General features: G+C 40.1%; 1 protein-coding gene and 1 non-coding gene across 2 annotated transcripts in view; one reads left to right on the plus strand and one right to left on the minus strand.

Moving 5' to 3' along the window:
* ARHGAP21 (Rho GTPase activating protein 21) overlaps positions 1-21,311 on the minus strand; it is a 131,369-nt gene that overhangs the window by 80,564 nt on the left and 29,494 nt on the right. The window lies entirely within an intron of this gene.
* TRNAW-CCA (transfer RNA tryptophan (anticodon CCA)) lies at positions 15,473-15,544 on the plus strand. Its single transcript has one exon. It is a non-coding gene; the product is annotated as a tRNA-Trp (tRNA).

Raw genomic sequence — 21,311 nt, forward strand, 5'->3', positions numbered from 1 at the left:
CTAATAGGTATCTCAAACCTAATATGTCTACCTGGCTGTTAAGATTTTGTATGAAATTACTAGTTCCACAGCAGTTGTGAAATGTCACCTTTACAAATGACATACTTGAATATGCTTGATTCTACTACATTTTAAATTCGTTTCACTGGTGAATCTTATTTATTCCTCTACAACAGTAAACCTTACATGAAGGTATTCAAATTACAAAAAAAAAAAGTTCCTGGAAGCCATTTTTCAAGAGACTTCTAAATCCTAAATATTTTCATCATAAGTCAATATTTTGGCTGTTACTAGTTAGAAAGAAAGAAAATGAAGTCACTCAGTCGTGTCCAACTCTTTGCAACCCCATGGACTGTAGCATACCAGGCTCCTCCATCCATGGGATTTTCCAGGCAGGAGTACTGGAGTGGGTTGCCATTTCCTTCTCCAGGGGATCTTCCCAACCCAGGGATCAAACCCGGGTCTCCCACATTGCAGGCAGATGCTTTACCTTCTGAGCTACCAGGGAAGCCCCATTACTAGTTAGCCATTCATCAATTTCACTTTTCCATTTGGGAAGACACTAGATAGTAGCATTCCCCAAACCTGCAGTAGGGGAGACTGGACCAAGTCCTATTCAATGGAATGCAAGAATTATAAAATATAAAAATGAGCAGTATTTCTACACACTGTCTGTGTGTTCTCAGTTGCTTAGTAATGTCCAATTCTTTGCAATTCTGTGTACTGTAGCCCACCAGGCTCTGTCCATGGAATTTTCCAGGCAAGAATACTGGAGTAAGTGACCATTTCTTTCTCCAGGGGATCTTCCCAACCCAGGGATCAAACCTGAGTCTCTTGCATTGGCAGGTGTATTCTTTATCACTGAGCCACCTAGGAAGCCCTTTTGCTGCTGCTACTGCTAAGTCGCTTCAGTCGTGTCCGACTCTGTGCGACCCCGTGGACTGCAGCCTACCAGGCTCCTCCGTCCATGGGATTTTCCAGGCAAAAGTACTGGAGTGGGTTACCATTGCCTTCTCCTAGGAAGCCCTTTTACACACAGACAATAGGCAACTGGAAATTGAAATTTCAAAAGTAACATTTTAAAAAAAATTTTATTTTTAATTGGGGGATAATTGTTTTACCGAGTTGTGTTGGTTTCTGCCAAATAACGTGAATCAGCCTAAAAATAACATTTAAAATGCAAAATACTTAGGGATAAATATGAGAAAAGATTTGCCAGACCTATAAACTGTAATTACAAAACTGACAGATGTAAAGAAGATCTAAATAAATGGAGAGATACGCCATGCTTACAGTTTAGAAGACTCAGTATCATTACACTGTCAATGCTCCTGAAATTGATCCATAGATTCAGTGAAACCCCAATCAAAACCCCAGGAGATTTTTGTGTAGAAGTTGATGAACTAAAATTCACTTTGAAATTAAAAGGACCTAAACAACCAAAAACAACTTTAAAGAAGCAGAACAAAACTGGAGGACTTACATTACAGGACTTTGTTTAAAGCTACAGTAATCAAGACTCTGAGCCACTGATGGAGACTTTGCACATTTGAAACTCATTTATCATAAATGCATTTTACCTTATTCCCCCTTCTAAGACCTGGAAATTTTGAGGGGGAGAGGGAATAACAGCAAACACCAACATGGGGGACTCAAGCTGAGTCCCAGTTCCAAAAGTGATCATATAATCAGGTAGAATTTGTAGCAGGAAAGTTTTTATTCTAGGCTTAATTATCTAAAGAGTTTAGTTAAGCTTTAGGTTGTGACTGAATCTTCCTTTTGAGATCCGAAGGAGACAATTATTTTATCTTTGCATTTAAGTTCATTCCCTCCATATCTGTCTCTCTCTCTCTCAAGTTTGTATTCTCGAGTGCATTTGGTATTGTTATTTTTTTTCTTTTAGTCACTGTGATAGGTGTGTGGTATGCTAATATTTGCATTTCCCTAATGGCCCATGATGAACACCTTTTCAAGTGCTCAGCTGCCATCTCCTTATGTAATTTTAAAGCCCCAAAGAATCCCAGATATGATAGATACAAGTGAATCGTTTTCTGAGGACACTGAGGCCCAGTTTAGCTAAGTGATGTATGTAAGACTTTTGTAGGCTAATTCAGGGTAAGCATTAAAATCATAGTTCCTGAATCTGAGGCGAGAGTGTTTCTCCTGTGTCAGTGGTTGTGCTTAGTCGCTCAACAGTTTCCGATTCTTTGCACCCCCATAGACTGTACCCTGCCAAGCTCCTCTGTCCACGGGGATTCTCCAGGCAGGAATATTGGAATGAGTTGCCATGCCTTTCTCCAGGGAAATCTTCCCGACCCAGTGATCGAGCCCAGGTCTCCTCATTGCAGGCGAATTCTATACCATCTGAGCCACCAAGGAACTTTTCATCATTTTTTCTATTGTGTAACCTGCATAGATTTTCTCCCCCAGTAGTGCTTTGATCTAATTTATTGCTTTTATTTTTCTGCAGGACTCTAATTTTACAACTTTAAACAGTTTACGTGCATTAATTTCTAGTGTATTATTATGACTTGGGCCTCAAAGCTCCCAAACATATTCAAGCTTCCTTTTTCCTATGAACCATATAGATAAGGCTCTAGGATCCTGGTGTCATACTTCAAGTTGCTGCATAGAGCCTGCTGTGTCTTATTCTACTGAGTTCTTTACAAAATGGAGAAAATAGGATAAAGAGTAAGCAACTTCATTTTTGCTCTCTGCAGACAAAGTTGTTTTTTTCCAATGTCACAAAGCTCTGTTGTCTCGATTATTTCTCCCTCCCAAGAACATCACATTGAATCCTTTGCAGTCTCCCTACCTTTTCCCTACAAGGAAGAGGGGAGGGTGACCATTCTTCCTACATAAAGAGAGAAGATGAAAAGAAACACACACATGTGCCTTCCTCACTCTTTCCCCTCCTTACCCGCAGAGCCTTTTGATCTGCTGGATTTTATAACAAGGGCAAACTGCAGGCACACAGCGAAGGACACAGAAGTCAGATTCCTCCACTTGAGAGGACCCTTCAGACGCTATCTCTACACATGTTGCAGCTTCCCACCATGAGCAGCAATTTGTGTACTAATAGCCTCAGAGTGTAAGAAACCTAGAAGTGGATGGAATCATAGTGGTCCCATGCCTTTGAACGAAGAACGGTCATCTGATTCCCTTAGAAGACTTCATAACAAGGTCGCTTGATTGAGCAATAACTCAAGGTTAAAAGAAACCAAAATAAAACATAGAAACTAGATGTAACAACTAGACTAAGCAAAGAGGAGTGAGAGAGAAAGTATTGGGTGACACGCTAATGATGTAACAATAAAGGTAATAATAACCTCACAGAAGGGAATGCACACAGGTATGACAGCACCTTTGGGGATAATGGAAATGTTCTCAAAGTAGATTATAAAGAAAGTTTCACTACTGTATAAATTTACTGCAAGCCACTGCGATGTACACTTACAATGGGTGACTTTTTATGGTATGTAAATTACACTTCAACAAAGATGCTTCAAAAGAAAAACTGGCATAGAAAGTACAAAGTCTAAATGTGTGCCAGAGGTGAAAGATGTAGGGCTGTCATGAAAGCAAACACAAGTGAGTTAAGAAAGAATTCCTTTATACACAGTAACTATAGAAGACTTCAACTATCTTTTGTAATTACTTGTAATTTAAATAGAATGGGGATAGCTTCCTAGTATATTCCAGGAATCATTCACAATAAAGCATAAGAAAGTATTGTATTATGTTCATTCTATAAGATCTTAATACTGATTCCATCATATACCTAAGATTATAAGCCCTACTCCTATGGATTATTGAAAATGATTTGCTATTTTTAAAAAAATTTTTACCACTGATAAAATTAGTAGTACCAGTTACTTAAAGTAAGATTTTTCTTCCTTATTTTAGGGCCAGATTTATTCACAGTGATGCAACCCCTTTTTAAGATGACATCTGCTTCCATGTTGTTGTAAATGGCATTATTTTGTTCTTTTTATACCTGAAGAGTATTCCATTGTATTTATGCATTGTATCTTCAGGGGCTTCCCAGATATCTCAGTGGTAAAGAATGTGTCTGCAATGCAGGAGACCAGGGTTCAATTCCTGGGTCAGGAAGATCCCCTGGAGAACGGAATGGCTACCCACTCCAGTATTCTTGCCTGGAGAATTCCAAGGATAGAGGAGCTTGGTGGGCTACAGTCCAAGGGTTCCTTTTTTCTTTTTTTATTGGAGTGGACCGAGGACCCTGGCAGGCTACAGTCTACAGTGTCACACAGAGTCGGACACAACTCAAGTGACTTGGCCTGCAGACATATGCTAAGTATACCTGACAACTCTGGGCTTGGAGCTTCTCTTGACAGAGGAAGTCTCTTTCTTAGCCAGGTTGATAACAATTGAAACCACTTTGATGTTTATTATCTAGATGCATCCAGATACATTTTTCTAATAATTAATTCTAGTTTTCAATAGATATTTTAATATTTAAGTGATAAAAGATGACGACCACAGAAATTTTAACATTCTCAGGAACTGAAGTTGAAAAATCTAGAGAATTCGCTTTCACTGCTGAGGGCCTGGGTTCAGTCCCTGGTCAGGGCCCTAAGATCCCACAAGCCATGCAGAGCAGCCAAAACACAGAAAAAGAGAAAAAAAGAAAGATCTAGATGCTTGGATTTAAGTTTTAAAATACTATTCAATTTTTTTTTACAACTTAATTTTTAAGTTCATTATTGGACATTCATTTATAATATCTTTCACTCGGTTGACTGTCAAGATGGGTCCTTTCTTCTGCTTTTCTGTATGGTTTCATTATAGACTGTTTTGAATTGGCTGATATTTCCCTATGTGATTTCCTTCTCTATTCAGCATTCTGGTTTTTAATATAATTTTTATCTAGACAGTACTCTTCTTTCTTCTGTCTCTAAGATTTACTTTCAGATCCCATCACGTTGAAGACACGAGTTCTTAATTCCGCAATTTTAGAACTTCACTCTCACAGAAGATGGCTATGTTAAAACCTGAAGTAAATGAAAAAAATTAAAAAGAATGGTGTGAACTGTTTATAAATAGCTTAGCTCTGACTACCACTATGACTTTGAAACGTTATTTCTAATTTACTTCTGACGCGTTATGTGAGTAAAAGTTGCTCAGTCGTGTCAGACTCTTTGCAACCTCTTGGACTATGAAGTTCATGGAATTCTCCAGGCCAAAATATTGGAGCGGGTAGCCATTCCCTTCTCCAGGGGATCTTCCCAACCAAGGATCGAACCCAGCTCTCCCGCATTGCAGGCAGATTCTTCACTGTCTAAGCCACCAGGGAAGCTCAAGAATACTGAAGTGGGTAGTCTATCCCTTCTCCAGAAGATCTTCACGACCCAGGATTTGAAACGTGGTCTCCTGCACTGCAGGCAGATTCTTGACTAGCTGAGCTACCAGGGAATCTGTCAATATTATCAGTCTCACAAAATGTACTTCTCTTCACAAATTACCCATTTCCTGGGCATTTTCTCATAGTTGTCTTACTAGTAGTGATGGTGGGATCAGATTACACTTACTTTTGTCCCTTGGACCTTCTGTGACCAACAGTAAACGTTTTTGTGATATTAAAGGAAAGTCTGAGGTTGTTTCCTAAAATACAGAAAGCATTTTCAAGATGATACCTTAATGGTATCATCATGTGTCATCTGGCATTTGTATAACTTTCCATATCATTTGAAAGAATTCCTCTTTATTACTGATTCCAGAAGCAAACAAAGATGACTGAATCTAACTGGCATGCTTGCTGCATTCATCCTTTCATCTTTAATAGCTTCTGACATTACTTCCTAATTCTGTTATCAAAAATATTCACTAAAGTAAAGGAGGCTGGGGAAAGTGATTAGCTATTTACCAGGAAGAAGAAGAAAAGGGTTGATGAACAGCTAGGCAATCTCTGCTGTGGTTCATTGATTTTCACTGATACATAAAAAAGTTCATCGTGAATGTACCACTTTTTACCTATTATCCTCTAAATGGAAATAGGGTTTTCCCATTTTACTATTAGCAAAAAAAAGAAAAGAAAAAACCAAGTTGCCAAGAACATCTCCTGTTCATAAAAACATCTTTTACATCATAGTTTCTTAAGGTATTTACATAGTAGTTATCTGGTTTATTTTTTATGGTATTTACTTATGTTTATGTAGTATTTAGATGGTTTCTTTAAGGTATTTACCTGGTATTGGATAGATGTTCATAGTTTAATGACAGATGGTAGCTTCCCATAGTAAGTTTCAAACGTGTAATTCAGAAACCTGACCTAGACCATGACTACCATCAGTCACTACTCACCATCTGGCCCATCACTCTTCTCTATCAAAGGGGCAAGTGGACTAGGAGAACTACCTGCCCTTTGCACATGCAGACTGTCAACATACCACTCTCAAAGTTTCACATATATTCCTAAGTGCTATCCTAAGAAATAATAATTTTTAAAAAATAATAATAATTTAAATAATAATTTTAAAAAATCTCTCATTTATTTAAAAACATTTATACACTGCAGGGCTGTTTCCTAAAGGAGAGCCTACACTCTATGTAGGGGGAATATTTCCACTTTAAGATACGTCACCAGCCCTATACCAAAACCTCTCTAATTACTAACTAGCATTAACTATGAAGATGAAAGTTCAACTGGCACCCAGCAAGCAGGCATAGGGTATGCTCCACGTGTTACTTCAGTATGGTAATGGCGCTGACTGGCATCTATTTACATCTTTTTAAAATGAGGTTCAAAAAAAATAAAGTGACTTCCCCATAGTTGTAAAACATATAACTCCAATGCTAGAGCTCTCTAAAAAAATAACTCTCTACCCAAAAAGGTACAAGAACTCAACTCAATCTGATTCCAATACAATTTTTACTTACTTTTCCAGGACTATGTTTTTCAGAAAAAGAGTATTTGCTGAACCTTACAACTTTGACGACTTCTAAATAATATTTTATTAAAAAAAAAAAAGCTCATCAGTCCACTGATTAGCAAATAAAACTAAGCACACACTAAACTAACTTAACTATTTATTTCAACACATTAATCTCTTTACATTACATGGCAGATTTAAATCCACATAGGAGAATCCGTACAAAAGAATGACCTACTGTATACCTCAAGTATTTTTTTTAATGAAGCCTTAGATAACTTAAATTTTTCTAGAAACAACAATTCCAAACTAAGTTCCTATCAAAAACAAAACTTCCAGAAGTTTATCAGTTTGATTGCTGCACATCTTCTAAACATATTAGAAATGGGTCTGTAACAAATGACGACTGCTATTCGGATGGCGAAAACTATTTAAATCTGCTTTACATATACCTTTTCCTCTTTCCTTTGTTAAACGAGTACAGAATAGAATGGCTAAATGAAATACACGTCTAAAATGATAAATCTAAAAATGTAATTTTAGCTGCTCAAGTACTTCCCCAAAAGACTATGTAGTGGCACTATATTAATATTTAATGGTTCTGCTTAATTGCTTTTTCCTTGCCTATATTTTAATAAATTGAAACTCTACAAGCAAGAAGAGAGCCAATTATATAATACAAAGAAATAAATAAGCCATTAAATACATATTTAAAAGTACAGTGGTGGTCAACCACATTCAGCACACACCCAAAATAATAACTGAGCATTATATCACTATTGATATTTTACAGCCTCATACAATTTACAATAGTATAAGCACCTCGCCCCTGCTCTCAAAGCCTAACTAGCTATACGGAACATTTATAATCTATTTCTAAGCATGTCTACCAGAATCGGGGGATACAATTTTATCTATTTTCCTCATTTGCTGCCAACTTGTCAGAAAGTTATTTGCTAATCACAAAAATGGAATGACAGAATGACCATTTAGAACAACAACAAGAAAACCTTCTTTTTCAAATTTAATACCATACTGATAGAAGTCTTCCTAAATTATTAAGCCTAAAATCTCATTCCATGCCAAAAGATTTTCAAATTATAAAGGAAAGGTATTAAATTTCCAAAATATTTTTCTACAAAGGACTTCTGAAGGAATTACTTTACTAACCTAAAGTTTAGTTAAGTCTCTCATTAACAATATTCTCTACTAGCAGGAAAGGACACTGAAGAAAAGATATTATTCTAAATTCAATCAGGAAAAACCGTTTTTCTCATACTCTTCTACTGGGAGTACAATCTTTCTGTAAACCCTCTTGACAACATTTATCAAGAGACTTAAATTTTTACCTTTTAACCTAATAACTAATGAAATAATAAGAGGGTGAAGATTCATTTTACAAAATGTTCAGCCTAAGGTATAATAAACTCAACTCGGAAATTATTTCAAAGTCCAACAACAGCAAAAAAAAAAAAAAAACAGGAAGAGTTATATAAATAATGATACAGCTGAAATATGAAAAAAAATTAATGACATGGGAAAATGCCCAAAATATAATATTGAGGGGGAAAGTAAGGTTAAAATGTCCCAGTTTGACAAAGCGTTTTTTTAGTCTCTCTCTCTCAAACACACACACACAGAGTTTGGAATAAGGGGCCAGGGTCCTTTTTTTTTAGACAATTCATCAGTTTCTATAAGAAACCGTGTGAATGGTAACTTTTCACATCAGCCTGAATTGCTGTGCATCATTGTGTATCACACAAGCTGCGTTTTGAACACTTTGTCTGCGTTAATCGAATAATCCACTCTTTTCTTGGTAACAAAGTGCCGTACAACATAAATCACCAACCAGTGCCTTGCAATACTCAGAGGCCGTCTCCCAGGGCCTGTATCTCATAGAGCCCCTGTAGCGAAGGGTATACCCTACCATCTTATAATGACTTGTTTATACATCTATTGGAGAAGGCAATGGCACCCCACTCCGGTACTCTTGCCTGGAAAATCCCATGGATGGAGGAGCCTGGAAGGCTGCAGTCCATGGGGTCACTACAAGTCGGACACGACTGAGCGACTTCACTTTCACTTTTCACTTTCATGCACTGGAGAGGGAAATGGCAACCCACTCTAGTGTTCTTGCCTGGAGAATCCAGGGGACTGGGGAGCCTGGTGGGCTGCCGTCTATGGGGTCACACAGAGTCAGACACGACTGAAGTGACTTAGCAGCATACATCTATATTTTCAATCTTAGAGTAGTTTCCTGGGGACACAAGAGAATAATGTCTTAATTCAGTGCCCATCACAAATTCTGACAAAAAATAGGACTCAAAAAAAAAAAAGATGAAATCTACATGAATTAAACAAGTAAAGTTGACATAAAACAAGGACAATGGAAAACAAAACGATTGCTTTAAAACTCTGATGGGGAATTACTCCTGTTTAAGTACTTCCCCATTTTTCTCATTAGAGACAGTAAGGGCATATAGCTCTATTTCTCATCAAATAGACAGAGAGTGAAACAGACAGAAGCTCAAATATAGATGTCTATTTTTACACATATTTTCTTGTAAAGAGTCTCTATGACCAGATAATAGGGTTATTTTCAGAAGCTGCTTTTTTTTCTGATATGAATAAAATTTTGTTTACTCTGAATCAGAGAACAGACTGTATTTTTAGGAGAAAAACAATCACCTCCCTATCCTTTGGGCAGACAGGAATCTCCGAATTAAGAAGCAAGCTTAAATTTCAGTTCATCTTAGCTACTAATGAAATACTGCAGCCCCCTCTGAGCAGACACAGTGATACTGACCGCATATAGAGCTAGTGAAGATATGGGTACAGAAGGTCAGACCCATATCATGTGATTTCCCTATTTTGCTTGAAGCACTGTAATGACTTAGAGTGCCAGAGATTCATCTTGCTAAAAGTCCATACAAAAAAGCTTTCTGAATCTACGCTGATTTTAGATGATCAAAGATACTATGCTAGCAACCAACGTTAACAGTTGCTTCAATTTCCTCAGCCTGAACTATGGAAAAATTTCACAGACTTTTGTATAGCTGGAAGGAAACATGGAGATAATACAATCCAACTTGGCCATTCCCCATTTTATTAAGCACTGAGTCTCCAAGAGGTTGAGCAACTTGCCAAAAGTTACACGCTGATGGGTGACCCGAACTATTCATTAGGGTCCAACTGAAGTAGGATAGACTGGGCAGAGAGTATTACTCCAATGGACCAGGAGCAAATGGGAAAATAATTCATAAAAGATGTTGAAATGGTTTTTGAAATGTGTAAAAATATAGGTCTCTCTATGTTAGCTAGGATGAAGGCACCCCATATCATGTGAATTATTCTTTTACTCACTAGCTCTCAAAGAATGTAGATCATCATAATCTGTTATTTCCAGGAGAACAAGGGCATCCTGATACATAAGGTAAGCTCAATCCTACAAGAAAGTTGCCCCCATGAATGGGAAGAGGTATAAACCTTAAAGGGAGTCACATAAAACTACATCTTCTAAAGAGGACTCTCTCCCCTCACCTTTTCCTTACCTTTTGTTGAAAGAAAGCTTCAAATAGAAGCTCTATACACAAAATATCAAATATATAGGGCTGCTCTGTTTGGGGATAGGGGCAGGAGAGTTTGTACAGAAACCTGCTCCCTTCTGCTAATTCCTCAGAAACCTGAATAGTCTGTTAAGGAGTTTAAAGATCAGAGAGGTAGGTCAATCAACTTAAATTTACTAAACACAAAAATAGAGACCCAGAGAGACTTGCTGATGGTCTCACAGCTAATCAGTGACACAGTTTAGGCTAGAACCTAAGTTTCCAATCTCCTGATCCTGAAACTTCCTCACTGTATTATACCATGAACAGATAGGTTTAGCAATTCAAGGATACCAGCTACTGGATCAGGCACTCTTTGCTTTTTCCATTATAAGTGATATTTATCAGATGCATATATTCATTCAAGACAAATTAGAAAATAGAGTTAAGCAAAAAAACAGTAATAACTTATATACCATTACCCCTCTAGAGAATACTGATGCCAGTAGTTTGGGATATATTATATATATACATATATATATATGTATATATATAAAAGACCTTTTCATATGAAAATATATACAAACACACACAAGAAAAATGCTCTTCGAATCTTATTTTTACTTAATATGTTATGAATGTCTTTCTGAGTTAATATAGCATGTGTGTGCGTACTAAATTGTGTCTGAGTCTTTGCAACACTGTAGACTATAGCCCACCAGTCTCCTCTTCCATGGAATTTTCCAGGCAGGAATACTGGAGTGGGTTGCCATTCCCTACTCCAGGGGATCTTCTTGACCCAGGGATCAAACCTGCGTCTCTGGCATCTCCTGCATTGGCAGGCGGATTCTTTACCACCATTGCTACCTGAGAAGCCCAATATAACATATATCTATATATTATTTTTAAAGACTGCATGGTATTTCACCATATGGATAAATGAAACTTCATTTATTCACTTTTCTTTTTGCTATTTGGAATGCACAGTTTATTAAGTCTTTTTATACTACTACCACTATTATTGCTTATTACTACTGCTACTACAACCACCTGTGGACCAATTTCTGTGAAAAACCAGGAATAGGTCATTGGGATAAATTCCAAAGAATGAAGTTGCTGTAACATCATTATGCTGTTTTATGGTTTTATACTCAAAGTGTCAAAGGGCCATCTATAAAACAGGGACCAAGTCATACACCTACTACCGACAGTATATCAAACTACTATATCCATATTCTTGCCAACACTGGGCAGTCATTCTTTGCTAACAAGCTAAGATGAAAACTGATTCTTACTGTTTTAGTGTTTTGTTTCTTTCATTTGTAGTGAAACTAAACATCTTTGCAGGTAACATCCAATTCTTAAAGACCTATAATATAAATAACACAGAAGGGACTTCCCAGGTGGTCCAGTGGCTAAGATTCCATGCTCCCAGTACAGGGGGCTCAGGTTAGACCTCTGGTCAGGGAACTAGATCCCAGCTGCCACAACTAAGGATCCCATGTGCTACATCTTAAAGATCCCACCTGCCACAATTAAGACCCACGCCAGCCAAACAAATTAATTTAAAACAAAATAGAAAAGAATACACAGGTATGTCTCAACTTGTTTGAGACTGAATTGCAAAGAAACACATTGTCGCTGTTCAGAACACAGTTCTCAGACAAAATGAGGGTTGACAGCAATGTCTCAAAACACAGTAATAGAAACCAAAGCAAAATTTCTGAACTGGAAAGGGAACTTAAAGTGCACAGGGACCCAGAGGTGACAACTGGGGGAAGCAGACCCCAGATCGCAGAGAGGAGACAAGCCCCCCGAGGAAAGAGGGTTAAACTGGCTCATGCTCAAAATAATCTGAGCACTGAGATGCACCCTAACTTCAGAATACCAGACACCAGGGCAGATCCAGTTTTGAGTTGCTATGTCCAGCCAAGGCAGATGACGTGACGCTCACTAACTGCTAACTGCATGCATGATCCCCCAGGGGAAGACCGGCCTTGGAAATGGAGCAACTCGGCTCTGCTCCGGACTTCTAATGTGGTAATGTACTGTCTGCTTACAGCCTTTCAGATGCACCACTGTTTCTAGTCGAACCCAATTGTGTCTTGTTTATTTCAAAAACCCAGCTAAGTAAAAACATTCCAAATGCAGGAGGTCCTTGTTTTATAATTTGTTCATGAAAAGTAATGATTAAATACCAAGAAGTATTTTGAACATATTTTACAGGCCCTGGTGGAGCTTACTATATAAAAGAACCCAGGGAGAAAGCCTTTGGGAAAGCAATAAATTATTTTAATCACTCCATAATTTATGTCCCATAAATACAATTGCCTTTCAACATAACGTTTTTTTCTGGAAACTACATTATAAAATGAATCACTTGAATAGATAATATTTTTACATAGAAAAGAATGCTTTAATTGGCTAAAACACAGAAATGATTCAACACATCCGGAAAGTAAATATATAGCAATTAGAAATCTCTAAAATCATTTCCAAGTGCAGTCACAATTTTTAAACAAGCATAATTAAACCAGCTGGATATTATATAAGAAGCTTAAAGTATTATAAAGTACACACAGCACTCATAAAAATACAAATCCAATCTATCTTAAATTTTACTGAAAATTTATAAGGCAGAAATAAGAACCATTAATCATTCAGATCAACCTGAACAGCCCAAAGAAAATTTTCTATTAAAAGGGCTTTTTACTCTCCTTTACATTCCTTTGCTTTGGCTATAGTGCAAGCAGTTTATGGTTCAGTTGGATGCCACAGGGCATTTCTTTAAATAGTAGCTGGTTGGACCATCTCCCAAATCAATTTCCAGACCTTTGTTAGTGATATTGATATTCTTGTGACTGTTGCTGCTATTGTATTAATTCAAATTTAATTAAATAATTATAATTTCCATAGGAAGAAACAAGAGTCTGCCTATAAAATAACTTTATGTTTGGAAAATTGCTTTTCCTACATCCATTTTAGCGAGGCTAAAAGGGCAATCCCACTCTCTGTAGATCTTTATTTTTTAAGATTTTTTTTTAATGTGGACCATTTTTAAAGCCTTTATTGAACTTGTTACAATATGACTTCTAACGTTTATGTCCTGGTTTTCTGGGGAGGAACCATGTGGGATCTTTGCTCCCTGACCAGGGATTGAACCCACAACCCCCTGCACTGAAAGGCGAAGTCTTAGCCACTTGACCCCCAAGAAAGTCCTTGTTCCTTCTATTATTAAAAATCTTTACATTCAAGTAGATAGAGTCGATGCAGAAAATATTTAATATGCAGTTCCTAGGAACATCTGGAAGATAAAAGTTGCTTAAAGGAGACTAACTTGCTTTGGTTACTCAAACATGCTTAGTTGCTCAGTTGTGAGCAACTCTTTTTTCAACCCTATGAACTGTAGCCCACCACGCTCCTTTGTCCATGGGGATTCTCTAGGTAAGATACTGGAGTGGGTTGCCACGCCCTCCTCCAGGGGATCTTCCCAAGTGAAGTGAAGTCGCTCAGTCGTGTCCAACTCTTTGTGACCCCATGGACTGTACCCTACCGGGTTCCTCCGTCCATGGGATTTTCCAGGGAAGAATACTGAAGTGGGCTGCCATTTCCTTCTCCAGGGGAACTTCCCGACCCAGGGATCAAACCCGGGTCTCCTGCATTGTAGGCAGACGCTTTACCGTCTGAGCCACAAGGGAAGCCCAACCAGAGACCAAATCCACATCTCCCCCATTGCAGGTGGATTCTTTACCATTTGAGCCGCCAGGGAAGCCCAAGAATACTGGAGTGGGTAGCCTATTCCTTCTCCAAGGGATCGTCCCAACCCAGGGATTGAACCAGGCTCTCCTGCATTGCAGGTGGACTCTTTACCAGCTGAGTTACCAGGGAAGCCCCAAGACTTGTCTACATTATTACTACTATATCAACAAACTTAAACATTAATATCAGGCACAAATTTAATATTGAATATTTCCCAGTTCATGTGAACCTGAAACTCAAATTAACCATGGCAGTGTGATTTAAAAAAAAAGACACACACACACATATAGACCCACGGGGAGGCCTCAGTTCTTATTTCTGTTTCAATTCCAAGTCAGGTACAACAGTATAAAACCCATGAGTTTACAAATTCAAATAGACTATTCAAAGAAACCAAAAATTCGATGACATCATTCCTCTTGTGTGTATTTTTAACACTGTACTCAAAGATATTGGGTGACTTATCCAAGTTCTTACAACTAGGGAATAATGGGCAAAGAAATCCAAGTGGCCAGTAAAAGATGCTCAAGCTCATTAGTCATCAGGCAAATGGAAACCAAAACCATTATAAGACATTATGACAAAGAGAACAAAATGGCTAAAAAAAATTTTTTAACTGGCAAACAATTATTGGCAAGGACATAGTGTAACAAGAATTCTCAAATATTGCTGATGAGAATATAAACTGGTACAACCACTTTGAAAAGCTGCTTGGTAGGATCTGTCAATGTTGGGCCATAAAATGTGAACATCCCGTGTCCCAGGAACTCCACTCCCAGATCAACACTTGACAGAAATCCATACATGCAAAGCCATGTGCAAACATGTCCATAGCAGCATTATTGAGGATGGCTGAAACTGGAAATGAGCTTGATGCCATCAAAAGTAAAATGGATAAATTGTGGCTTATTCATAAAACTACTATACATTACTTTTTTTTAAGGTTTACAGCTAAGGCAACAACCTGGATGAATTGAAAGCTAATCCTAAGTGAAAAAAGTCAAACACAAATGCAATAACATTCATAGTAAAATTGGGCAAACCAATACATGGTGATGGATGCCTAGAGAGTTATAATATTTGGAGGAGAGGATAATATGCAGGGGTACAAGAGGCTAAAGGGCTGCACCTATAGCTTTATTAGGGTAATGATGCCACAGGTGCATTTACTTTGTAAAATTCATCGACCTATGTATTTATGATTTAAAGGTATTTTAGGTATTGCTATATAAATATATAAAATACCCTTATTTTAGGTATTGCTATAGGGAAGCTTCCCTGGTGGCTCAGAGGTTAAAGCGTCTGCCTCCAATGCAGGAGACCTGGGTTCGATCCCTGGGTTGGGAAGATCCCCTGGAGAAGGAAATGGTAACCCACTCCAGTATTCTTGCCTGGAGAACCCCAAGGACGGAGAAGACTGATAGGCTACAGTCCATGGGGTCACAAATAGTCGGACACGACTGAGTGACTTCACTTTCACTTAGGTATTGCTATATTTCTAGTTACAATGTTTACATGTTTGTTTAAATACAAATCTGGATCGGTCAGTTTCATGCTGAAAACCCTACTGGGAAGAAACTCCAAAACCCTTCTCTTATAGACCCTTCCTGACCCAGTCCTGGATATGTCTGATTCCCTCCTTTCCCTCTGTTCACAGATTCCTGCCACACACATCTGGCTGCTTCAAACACACCAAGCTCTTTCCCATCTCAAGGATTTTACCTTTGCTGGTGCTGCTGCTGAGTCGCTTCAGTCGTGTCTGACTCTGTGCAACCCCATAGACGGCAGCCCACCAGGCTCCCCCAACCCTGGGATTCTCCAGGCAAGAACACTGGAGTGGGTTGCCATTTCCTTCTCCAGTGCAGGAAAGTGAAAAGTGAAAGTGAAGTCGCTCAGTCGTGTCCGACTCTCAGCAACCCCATAGCCGGCAGCCCACCGGGCTCCCCCGTCCCTGGGAGCCTCCAGGCAAGAACACTGGAGTGGGTTGCCATCTCCTTCTCCAGTGCATGAAAATGAAAAGAGAAAGTGAAGTCGCTCAGTCATGTCCGACCCTCAGCAACCCCATGAACTGCAGCCTACCAAGCCCCTCCGTCCACGGGATTTTCCAGGCAAGAGTGCTGGAGTGGGGTGCCATTGCCTTCTCTGTTTTACCTTTGCAGTTCCCACTATCTGGCATGCTGATATCTGTATGGCTTGCTTCCCTAATTCATTTAGGATTCTGCTTAAACATCATCAACACAGAGAAGTGACTTTGAAATAGGAAGAAAGGGGGACTCTTCCACCATCTTGGACCTAGTTGGTTCTAACCAGGCTTTGTCATGTCCTATGACTACGTCAGTCCTAAAGGAAATCAACCCTGAATATTCATTGGAAGGACTAATGCTGAAACTGAAGTTCCAATACTTTGGTCACTGGATGCAAAGAGCCAACTCACTGGAAAAGACCCTGATACTTGGAAAGATTGAGGCCAGGATGAGAAGGGGTGACAGAAGATGAGATGGCTGGATGGCATCACCAACTCAATGGACATGAGTTTGAGCAAGCTCTGGGAAATAGTGAAGGACAAGGAAGCCTGGTGTCCTCCAGTCCATGGGGTCGCAAACAGTCGGACATGACTTAGAAATTTGCTATGTCATTCTTTTAAAGGTTGCACCCTGCTCCCTCCCCTCCTGTCTCAACTTCACAGGGGCTTTTCCTGACCACCTTTATCTAAATTAGTCTTCCCATTGGGACTTCCCTGATAGCTCAGTTGGTAAAGAATCCACCTGCAATGTGGGAGACCTGGGTTCGATACCTGGGTTGGAAAGATCCCCTGGAGAAGGGAAAGGTTACCCACTCCAGTATTCTGGCCTGGAGAATTCCATGGGCTGTACAGTCCATGGGGTTGCAGAGTCAGACATGACTGGGCAATTCACTTTCAGTCTCCCCACTGCTCCATCCTGTTTTAGTTTTTTCCTCATAGTGCTTGTCACAATCTGAGACAATATTGCATGTTTGATTATTGACTCCCATTAAAACGTAAGGTCCATCAGAGCAGGGACTTTTGTTTTGTTCATGTCAGAATAGTATCACAAAGTAGGTACATAAAAAAATGTAGCAAATGAATATAAATTGAGCATTTTCTCCTCCTGTTTAAGGGAAAGCTTTTATTTGCAATTATATATTTATTTCTGCTTATACGTTTAATATCTGTCTTCCCACTTGATTACAATCTCCAGGAACACATCTTATAGGGAATGCCTAACATAGGGAATGCCTAGCACAGCAGAATGAAATGGCAACCCACTCCAGTGTTCTTGCCTGGAGAATCCCAGGGACAGGGGAGCCTGGTGGGCTGCCGTCTATGGGGTCGCACAGAGTCAGACACGACTGAAGCGACTTAGCAGCAGCAGCAATAACATAGCAGCCAGGCAAAAACCAGGCACTGAGTTAACATGCCTGGAAGCAAACGATCCAGTACATCAATACACCACCAACGGACTTCCCTGACGGCCCAGCGGCTAAGACTCTGTATCCTCAATGCAGGGGGCCCTGGTTCAGTCCCGGGGCAGGGCACTAGATCCCACATACCACAACTAAAGATTCTCCAAGCCACAACTGAGACCTGCTGCAGCCGAAAACATAAATAAATAAAAAACTTTTAAGAATTACACCACTGAAATTTTTTTTCCTAAGGTCACTATAAATATGCATCGTAACAGGCCAGTCAGGATCTAAACACTGGGATTATCGCCTGAGGTAAACTTCTTTAATCTCCAGGCCGTAAAAAGCACCATCCCCACCTCCCCACCAAACATAGGCCCAGAATTATCGGTATAAGAAAGTATTTTGACTGCTCACCATTATTTATGGTAAACTTAACCTGTTCTCACGGAGAAGGCAATGGCACCCCACTCCAGTACTCTTGCCTGGAAAATCCTATGGACAGAGGAGGCTGGAAGGCTGCAGTCCCTGGGGTCGCTGAGGGTCGGACACGATTGAGTGGCTTCACTTTCACTTTTCACTTTCACGCATTGGAGAAGGAAATGGCAACCCACTCCAGTGTTCTTGCCTGGAGAATCCCAGGGACGGGGGAGCCTGGTGGGCTGCCATCTATGGGGTCGCACAGAGTCAGACACGACTGAAGTGACTTAGCAGTAACCTGTTCTCATCCGTGCAGAAACGAGTTCTCACAGCAGGCCTGAGACTGCTGTCCTCAGAGAGGCCTGCTTAAGAGGTTGGCCATGGTTGGCGTCTGGGAACTTGGACTTCAGGGGGGCTCCCCTCATTCCCTCACGGATAAGAGTGGCCCTCTGGGCCTCAGTTGTTAGTGCAGACAGTGCGGTTCCTGCTGAGCCCCGGCCTTCCTTCTGGGGCCTGGAATTCTGGCATATGCTAGTCACATGTCTGGCCCCCAGTGAAAGCTTTGTCTTACACGAGCCCCACTCGTGTCAGACGTGTCCCTCATGTTGTCACAGTTTGTGCTGGAGGAACTGAGTGCACCTTGTGTGACTCCGCTGGGAGAGGACCCTGCGAAGCTTGTGCATGCTTCCTCCGAGCTTTATCTCGCGCGTCTTTGCCCGTTGCTGATTTTGCTTCGAAACCTTCTGCTGTAATGAATGACGGTTCTGGGTACCACTGCCTCATGAATTCTCTAAGTCACTGAACCAGGAGGTGATCTAGGGGGTCCCCCTCTCAAATCTCCCAATTCTTAAACAGATGATGACAATCACAACTGCAGAAGAAACAGAGGAAGAAAAAGAACAGTGACCCCCGCCTTCTGGCATTCCTGCCTCTGAACAGTCCCCTCCTCTTGAGTGTGGGCTGGGCCTGATGATTCGCTTCTAATGTTTGGAATTCAGCCAAAGTGATGGATGTCACTTCCGAGATTAGATTACCAAAGACTGCAGCCTCCGCCTTGCCCACTCACTCCGTCTGGCTCTCCTCTTTGGCTTTGTATGACGTAAAGAATTTCTTATTGTTACAACTGGAAGAAGGAAGCCCTGAAAATCCTCTAATCAGATTATAGATAAGAACACTAAAATCCAGAGAAATGACAGAATTGTTCAGAATCACACAACCAAGAGATGGCAGGGCAGACAGATATGCAGGAACCTCTACTCATAGTCCAAGGCTCACTCTTTCCACCAGACCATCCAACATGCCCCAAGGCTGGGGAGGATGAACATAAAAAGCTAATGTTTGCTTTTCTCCTTGCAGTCAATTTCAGCTATCATCAAAACATGTGACTCTGCCATCCTATTTATCTGCAGACCATTTGCTCTGTCCTGAAATCTGCCTTTTCCTTCAGAGATTTCAATTTCATCTTTCTCACTCATTTAAACCTGATTTCACCCATCAAAAGCTCCCAGGAAGACTAGGCCAAGATAGTGTCAGCCTCTGGGCCCTCTAAGTAACAAGTCCAGAGGCACCTGGCTTGATGCTCAACATCAATATAAACTAGATATTTAAACTAACTAAACAGAGCTCAACATTCTAACCTCACCAGCTTTCAGCTCAAAAGCAATTACGAATATCGCTACAGGACATTAATGACATTAGTTTTTGAATTTTTTTAAAATGTGGACCATTTTAGTCTTTATTGAATTTGTTACACTGTTGCTTGGCTCAGCAGTAAAGAATCTGCTTGCCAATGCAGCAGATCCTGGAGTCACAGGTTCGATTCCTGGGTCAGGAGGATCCCCAGAAGGAAACAGCAACCCATTCCAGTATCTTGTCTGGGCAATTCCATGGAGGAGCCTGGAGGGCTACAGTCCATGGGCTCACAGTCAGATGCGACTTAGCAACTAAACAACAACAAACAGCAATATTGCTTCTGTTTTATGTTTTGGTTTTTTTCAGCCATGAGGCATGTGGTATCTTAGCTCCCTGACCAGGGATCAAACCCAAGCCCCTCGCACAGGAAGGTGAAGTCTTAACCACTGAACTGCCAGGGAAGTACAATGCTACTTTTTAAAACTTTATTTCAACATTTTTCTCTGTTCATGCAGACTCAATGTTTATCATGAATTGCTTATATTAACATGGTCACCGACTCATAATATATGTTTATATTTATATATTAACAAAGCTAAAGTTTATAAAGAAGGCTGGGCACCAAAGAATTGATGCTTTTGAACTGTGTTGCTGGAGAAAACTCTTAAGAGTCCCTTGGATAGCAAGGAGATCAAACCAGTCAATCCTAAAGGAAATCAACCCTGAATATTCATTGGAAGGACTAATGCTGAAGCTCCAATAGTTTGGTCACCTGATGTGAAGACCCAACTCACTGGAAAAGACCTTGATGCTGGGACAGATTGAAGGCAGGAGGAGAAGCAGGCAACAGAGGATGAGATGGTTGGATGGCATCACCAACTCAATGGACATGAGTTTGAGCAAGCTCCAGGAGATAGTGAAAGACAGGGAAGCCTGGTGTGCTGCAACCCATGGGGTTAAAAAGAGTCGGACACGACTTAGTGACTGAACAATGGACAACAAAGTCTCAGTATCAGAAGGACTAAGAAAGTGACATCAACTAACCAACATTACAAGGCACTTAAATCTCACAGCTACCACTATTTACGGCAAAATCAAACTCTGTTTCCTTTACCTTTCTTAGGCAGCTCTTGAACCTTTTATCTCTTCTTCAATCCTGCATAGTCCTCATTCCAGACATTCCTATCCTTTTCTCCTCCTTTTCTGCTCCTTTTTCCTTCCATTTTTCTTTGTTGCTCCCTACAGTGGCCATTAATTGGAAATATATATATTCCAATATACATACAAAATTTTTTCATTTACTCCACATTCTTAATGGGATGGTTGGATGGCATCACCAACTCTATGGACATGAGTTTAAGAAAGCTCCGGAAGTCAGTGATTGACAGGGAAGCCTGGGATGCGATGGTCCATGGGGGCGCAAAGAGTCGGACACGACTGAGCAACTGAACAGAACTGACATTCTTAATACAGCTTTAGAATGACTAGTTTTAAAAGCTGATGCATTGAATGTTGTATCAAATCCCTCAGCACAGTGTGAGTGGTAAGGGCAGAGACTTCAGAGTTTGACCATCCCCATTCCTCTCCCCGTGCTTACATCCCATCCTGCTTGGCAGCGTCTAGGCTGTGTGGCTGGCCA

This window comes from Budorcas taxicolor, chromosome 13 (genome assembly GCF_023091745.1).
Source record: "Budorcas taxicolor isolate Tak-1 chromosome 13, Takin1.1, whole genome shotgun sequence".
NCBI lineage: Eukaryota > Metazoa > Chordata > Mammalia > Artiodactyla > Bovidae > Budorcas > Budorcas taxicolor.